Genomic DNA, 6,137 nt, shown 5'->3' on the forward strand with positions numbered 1-6,137 from the left:
GTCACTGCCGGCCCCTGGCCCTCCACCTCTACCCAGCTGCTCCCGGGCCCACACCTAGCACTCCTCTCACGGCCCCGTGCAGCTCCTCTTGCTGTTCCTGTCTTCCTAGACGAGGGTGACCCTTGTACTTCCCTGTGCCCGAGACCCCATGTCTCAGCCCCACGGCCGTCCCTGCTGGCCCTCCTGGTGTCCCCACAGCCCTTCCCCATTCAGTTCCTACTGCCCCAGCGGCAGTCTCCATGCCCGGCCCTGGGCGCCTGGCGGCAGGAAGCCGTCACCCCAGTTCTCCTGTCCTCGGTGCCTCTCCCGACACTGGCTCGGTTACCGCGGGGTCAGAGCGCCACAAACACAACTCCCCGGAATCACATTTGAGATTCAAACCATTTACTTCGGGCTTTAGCATTTTAAGTCTCATAATGAAACGCACCGGAAACATGTCATTGCTTTGGAGCCTGAAAGGAATGATCAGAGTGATTAAAATGTGGAAACGGACCCAGACTCTATGAGCGCGGCTGAGCAGAAGGGTGCTCCCTGGGGGTCACCACCCCGGGAGCTCATCTCTCAAGAGGAATAGCAGCCCGAACGGCTGACACTGTCGCAGAACGAACGAAGCCCACCCCTCAACCCCACCCGGTATCCATGACCTCCAGGCGTCCTTACAGGAAGCATGTGTGAACTCCGTGATGAGCAGGTAACTTCAGCTGCAGGAGCGAGGATTTCTGATGGAAGGAATACGGGGTGTGGGGCGAGGCAAGGACTGAAGCGAGGGGGGTCAAGGAGAATGACAAGATCTAGGAGGTGAGAAGAGGGCCTGAGACTGGGCAAGAAGAGCGCGGAGCTGCAGGGAACCCCAGCGTCCCGTCAGAGAAGAAGGATCGGGTCCAAGGAGCGCCCCTGGCCCAGAGACGGGAACACGGGAGTAGGAGGCGCGAAGGACTCATCCTCAGGCCCTGAAGCCGAGGAAGCGGGCCTGTATTTTTTTGCAGTTCTCTGGTTAATTTCCAGCCATAAAAAATATGGCCCAAGACTTCATAAAAATATCCCTAAAACATTCCACATGCTTCTCAAGGCAGAGGGTGACTGCTATGAACACATCCACACAAAGTCTTGTGCCAAGAGCAACAAACTAAGAATAAAGAAGGAATAAGGATCATGAAAAAAAGGGGGCTAGTCAGAAACCAGGATGACAGACGTGGGCCATCTTGCCCTCCCAGCAAAACCAGAGGGAAGTGGAACTTTACAGCCTCAAAGGCTTATTGCTGTTGAGAAAGATCCAGCACAACAGCCCTAAAGGGTATTTTCACGATAGAGGAGCTCCGGGCACTGCGGAGTGGGCGTCAGGTAGCTCGGGGTCGTGACTCTGCGCAGCCCATCCTTGGGCTCCGTCAGGGCCTCCGGGACCTGGGCAGAGAGCATTCAAGGCAACCCCCGTCTGCGTCTGCGTCCCCGCCACGGGCTCCTTCCTGCAACTGGCCAGTGTCTGCTTCTTCGCCACGTCCAGGTGTCTCGACTTACACAAAGATCTTTCCTATACTGAGCTGAAGCCTTCCCCTGGAGAGTAGGGGAAGGGAGGGAAAGCTGGGACGTTCCGGACTTGGCTCCCTTCCCCTACGTCAGGTCGTCAAGACCAGCCTCATGCTCCAGAGACACATCCCTTTACGTTCACTCTCCCCGCCAATGTCCTGGGGCCCTGCCCTGCTTGGACCTGAGTGCAGAGCTCCTGGGCACCGGGCCTCGTGGCCGGCTTCCCCTGTGCAGCCATCCGGAGCCTGAGCTGGTGCAACAGCGGCGACACGCCGACGCACAGGAACGGGAATGCAGGCCACCCCCGTAAATCGGCCGTAAGTTTGCATTGTTCCTGCCAAAAATCCTTGGGAAGGAGACTGGGTCCAGCACAGGCGCCATTGGGCCGGTGTCATCCCCTCTCCTTCTCCCTCCGCGCTGTACTCTGGTCCTCACCGTCGGGGGCTTTGACCTCCCGGGCCCTCCGGCTCCTCTTCCGGTCCCATAGGTGCAACTCTTCCCCGTCCCAAGGAGCCCTGCACCGGGCGGTGCCCCTCGCGAACGGGAGCCCCAGCGAGGAAGAGCTCGCTAACTGCCTGCGCCACGGAAGACTGGGAGGCTCTGGGTAGGGAAGCCCTCCCCACCCCCCGTCCCCCGCCCCTGATGGAATGAGAGCCTAATCCACCAAGGGTGGAGATGGGGGAGGCCCCAGACGGGGCAGGGGTGGCAGGATGCCACGGCCCGCAGCGTGGGCTCCCCGGGGCGCGCCTCCCTTTTGTCGGAGATCAGAAATCCAGCCATTTCTCTCAGCAAAATCACACCCGCCCCTGAGGCTGGGCCGGTCAGACACCCCCGAGCAGAACAACCAGGAGGAGCCGGGCTGCTAAGGCCCAGCTGCAGGCCAACCGGTCCCTGCTGTTTAGTGGCCATTTTGAGGTCGCCGTGTCATGTGGGTCCCAGCACAACCCGGTGGTACAGGTAGGGCGGAGTGATTTGGATTTTCCAGTTGAGGCAACCGAGGCCTGGAAGGGAGAAAGTGACCGTCCCAATCTATGCAGCAAATCGGAGTGGATCCTGGAACCGGCATGTCCGGCCTCTGTCTGATGGTCACGCGTAGACTGACTAACGGTCTGGAACGTCCGTACCCGAAACGCTTTATACCAACAGCCGCAGCCCAACGGAAAGTCCTAAAAGTTGACACTTTGCAGGGACCCAATGTGGCTCAGAACAAGCCGCCCCTGGCCTGCGGCTCCAGCCCTCAGCCCCTCCGTGATCAAAGGCGCCTGCGAGGGGCCCCCCAGGAGACCTGGGCCGCGCCCGGGGCCATGCAGGCCCCGCTGACTCAGGAGGCACATTCCCACGGGTGACCAGTCTGCTCCAGCCTGTTGCCCCGGAGACGAGAGAGTCAGCAAGCAAAGAGCCGCCCGCCCTGCCCAGCCTCTCGGGGGCAAGGGCTTCGCCCTGAAGCTGGCAAGCGCCCACCGCCTGGGTGTGACTCGGCCGGGCGCCCAGCCCTGCAAGCCCATCCAGGTCTCGGTTCCTGGTAACACCCTCGTGCTTCGCCCTCTTGCATCTGGGGGAAGAGTCATCGGGCTGGCAGCCGCCCAACCCCGCAGCTGATGGGAACAGGGAACAGCGGAAATCGGCCCCAGATCAGCCCTTCTTCCGAGAGGTTATTCAAACGTGGGTGTTAAAGCTTCTGTCCCTAAAGAATGGCACGTCAGGCCCAGATGGTAGGTCTGCCCTGCAAACAAGGGCGTCTCCTCCGCCCCAACAGGACCGTCTTCGGTGCCCTCCAGCCAGCCGCCCTGGGAGACCCTCGCGTGGCGTCACTCGGCGAGCGTCCACCCGGGAGTCAGCACACGGCGGCCGTCGAGATGCTGCGGGAAGGCCGGTGCACCGATGCCCGAGAGCCCTGGGCTTCCTTGCTCCAAATCCCCACTCACTCGTCTAACCATTGTGGCCTTGGCCCCGCTATTCCACTTCTCCGGGCCTGGATCCTCATCTGCAAAATGGGGACGGGACCCGGCGCACAAATGCGGGCTCCAAGCGGGACGTCAGACCGGACGCACCTGACACGCCTGCAAACGCCAGCCTCTGGCCCACGTCAGCCCTTCTTACAGGGGCAGGTTCGCAGGATCCTCCGACTCCCCAGGAAGACCGGAACCATTAGGTTCCCATTTAGGACCATTAGGAAGACGGGAACAGGCGAGCAAACAAGGCCGGAGGCTCCTCCAGCAAGTTCCCTGAGCTCAGGGGCTGACCAGGGCCGGCTCCCGTGCTCTCATGCGCTCAATGCACAGACGGCCCGAGAGCTTCTCGTCCATCAGGACGCGACGGAATTAGTATTTGTTTTGGGCCGATGAAGTGCGAGGCACTTGCTGGGGCTTTGCATCATTAGCATAAGTAAACAAATAACCGTGCAAATCCAAACGTGGCCACGGCCTCATAAATGCCCCCGAAAGTCCCAAGAAGAGGGCGAGTGTCACACTGCGGGTCTCTCCGCCCGCCCGCTCGGTGTGCCCTTCCGGGCCCCGACTCCTCGACCTCTAACAGGTTGGGGTTACCTGTGCCCCGGTTCCATCCTCAATAAGCAGAACGGACTTAAAATTATTTTTTCTTACCCATCTCAGGGAGGCAACTCGATGGAACAAAATAAATTCGACTCTAGGCACTTCACATAAATCCTATTACTAAGGGCACCAAGTTATTCAGGAGAGGAAGGGAAAGAGGTCTTCGCTAAAAATCTAAAATGTGTATTTGAACGGCCATATTTAATACAAAGACCGGAAAAATCCTTTCTTTATGAAAAATTCTCTATAAAAATCGGGGAAACATTAAAACGTAAAGGAATTTAACATGTTTTTTTTTTTTTTTTTGCATAACGTAAACCCGCACGTTCAGTCTTATTCAATTCTGTTTCACACATAAGCACATAGGTGCACACGTACAAAAAGCCTCAAATGCACCGAAATATTAATAGTGGTTACCTCTGGAGCGTGAGTTAATGGAAACCTTATTTCCTTCTTTACATATTCCTGTATTTTATAAGTAGTATGTAGTGAGCCCATGTTATTTTTATAATCTACAAAGACACAAGATTTGTTTCGGTTTCAAATTAGGGCAAGAGAAAACAGATTCGTCCGCGTCGGCAACCCGCGTTTCAAACTTCCGAAAACGTCTAAGAATTCAACAATGCTAGGAAAAGGACTAATTAAGAGAAATCGAGGGGGAGTGTCAAAGGGGGGGGGGACAAGGTGAAGGATTTAAGAGGCACAAACTTCCAGTTATAAAATAAATAAGTCACAGGGATGAAAGCACAGCACAGGGAACGCAGCGCACGATTCTGCGATGGCACCGCACGGCGACGGGGTGGCCACACGGCCGTGGCGAGCTGCGCATAACGTGCGCGGTCTCGGAGTCACTATGTGTGCACCCGAGGCTGATACCACCTCGCGTGCAAACTGGACTTTAGTAAAGCAAAGACAGCTCAAGAAATGAGGTGACGGATAGAAAGGGATCATCATATAGAATTCATATTTATGATTTGACTCCAACTTTATTTTTATTTATTTATTTTTAAAGATTTTATTTATGTATTCATGAGAGACCCAGAGAGACAGGCAGAGGGAGAGGCAGGCTCCCTGCGGGGAGCCCGACGTGGGACTCGATCCCGGGACCCCGGGGTCACGCCCTGGGCTGCAGGCAGGCGCTGGACGGCTGAGCCACCCGGGCTGCCCTATTTCTAGTTTTAAGTAATAGTGTCTAACTTTGGGGAAGAGCAGTCATAGAGCATTTGAGAGGCAGTAAAGAGCCACAAACAGGGAACCTTTCCCCACAGTGAAACACACACACAGCACAGAAGCTCACACCTAGATTTAGAAGCTTCCTAACCCTTGGTACCCACCCACCTTTCTCCTGGAATCCATGAAACATCAGTCAAGAAACTTTACATCAAGAATTTTCTTCTCTCAGGACACCTGTGGGGCTCCACGGTGGGGCGTCCTCCTCCCGCCCAGGCTGTGACCCCGGGGTCCTGGGATCGAGTCCCGCATCGGGCTCCCTGCGGGGAGCCTGCTCCTCCCTCTGCCTGGGTCTCCGCCTCTCTCTCTCTGTGTCTCATGAATAAATACATAAAACCTTAAAAAAAAACAAAACAACTTTCTCCTCTCGATCTTTCCCAAGCTCTGAATCACAACTACTTTCAAGCACAGAGAAAAACGGAACAAACAGAACAGTGAACACCCATATGCCTTCCTCTTAGGTTGAGCACTTCTTACGATTTTTGTGATATTAGGTGAATTTATCTACACTTTCGCTGAAGCGCCTGACATAAGACGTCAGCCCAAAACACTTCAGCCTCTGCTCCTTAAGAATAAAGGGCGCCCAGGTGGCTCGGGGTTGGTGTCTCCCTCTGGGTTGGGCTCAGGTCCTGCAGGATCCAGCCCCACGTTGGGCTCTGAGCTCAGCAGGGACTCTGCCTGAGGTTCTCTCCCTCCCTCTGCCCCCCACCCCCCCTTTCTCTAAAATAAATAAAATAAATCTTTTTTTTAAAAAAAAAGAAGACTTTTTTCTCCATAACAGCAAACACTTTACATCCAAATTGCTATTTTTATAGTGTCTATCACCACAAA

Source organism: Vulpes lagopus, chromosome 19 (assembly GCF_018345385.1).
Source record: "Vulpes lagopus strain Blue_001 chromosome 19, ASM1834538v1, whole genome shotgun sequence".
NCBI lineage: Eukaryota > Metazoa > Chordata > Mammalia > Carnivora > Canidae > Vulpes > Vulpes lagopus.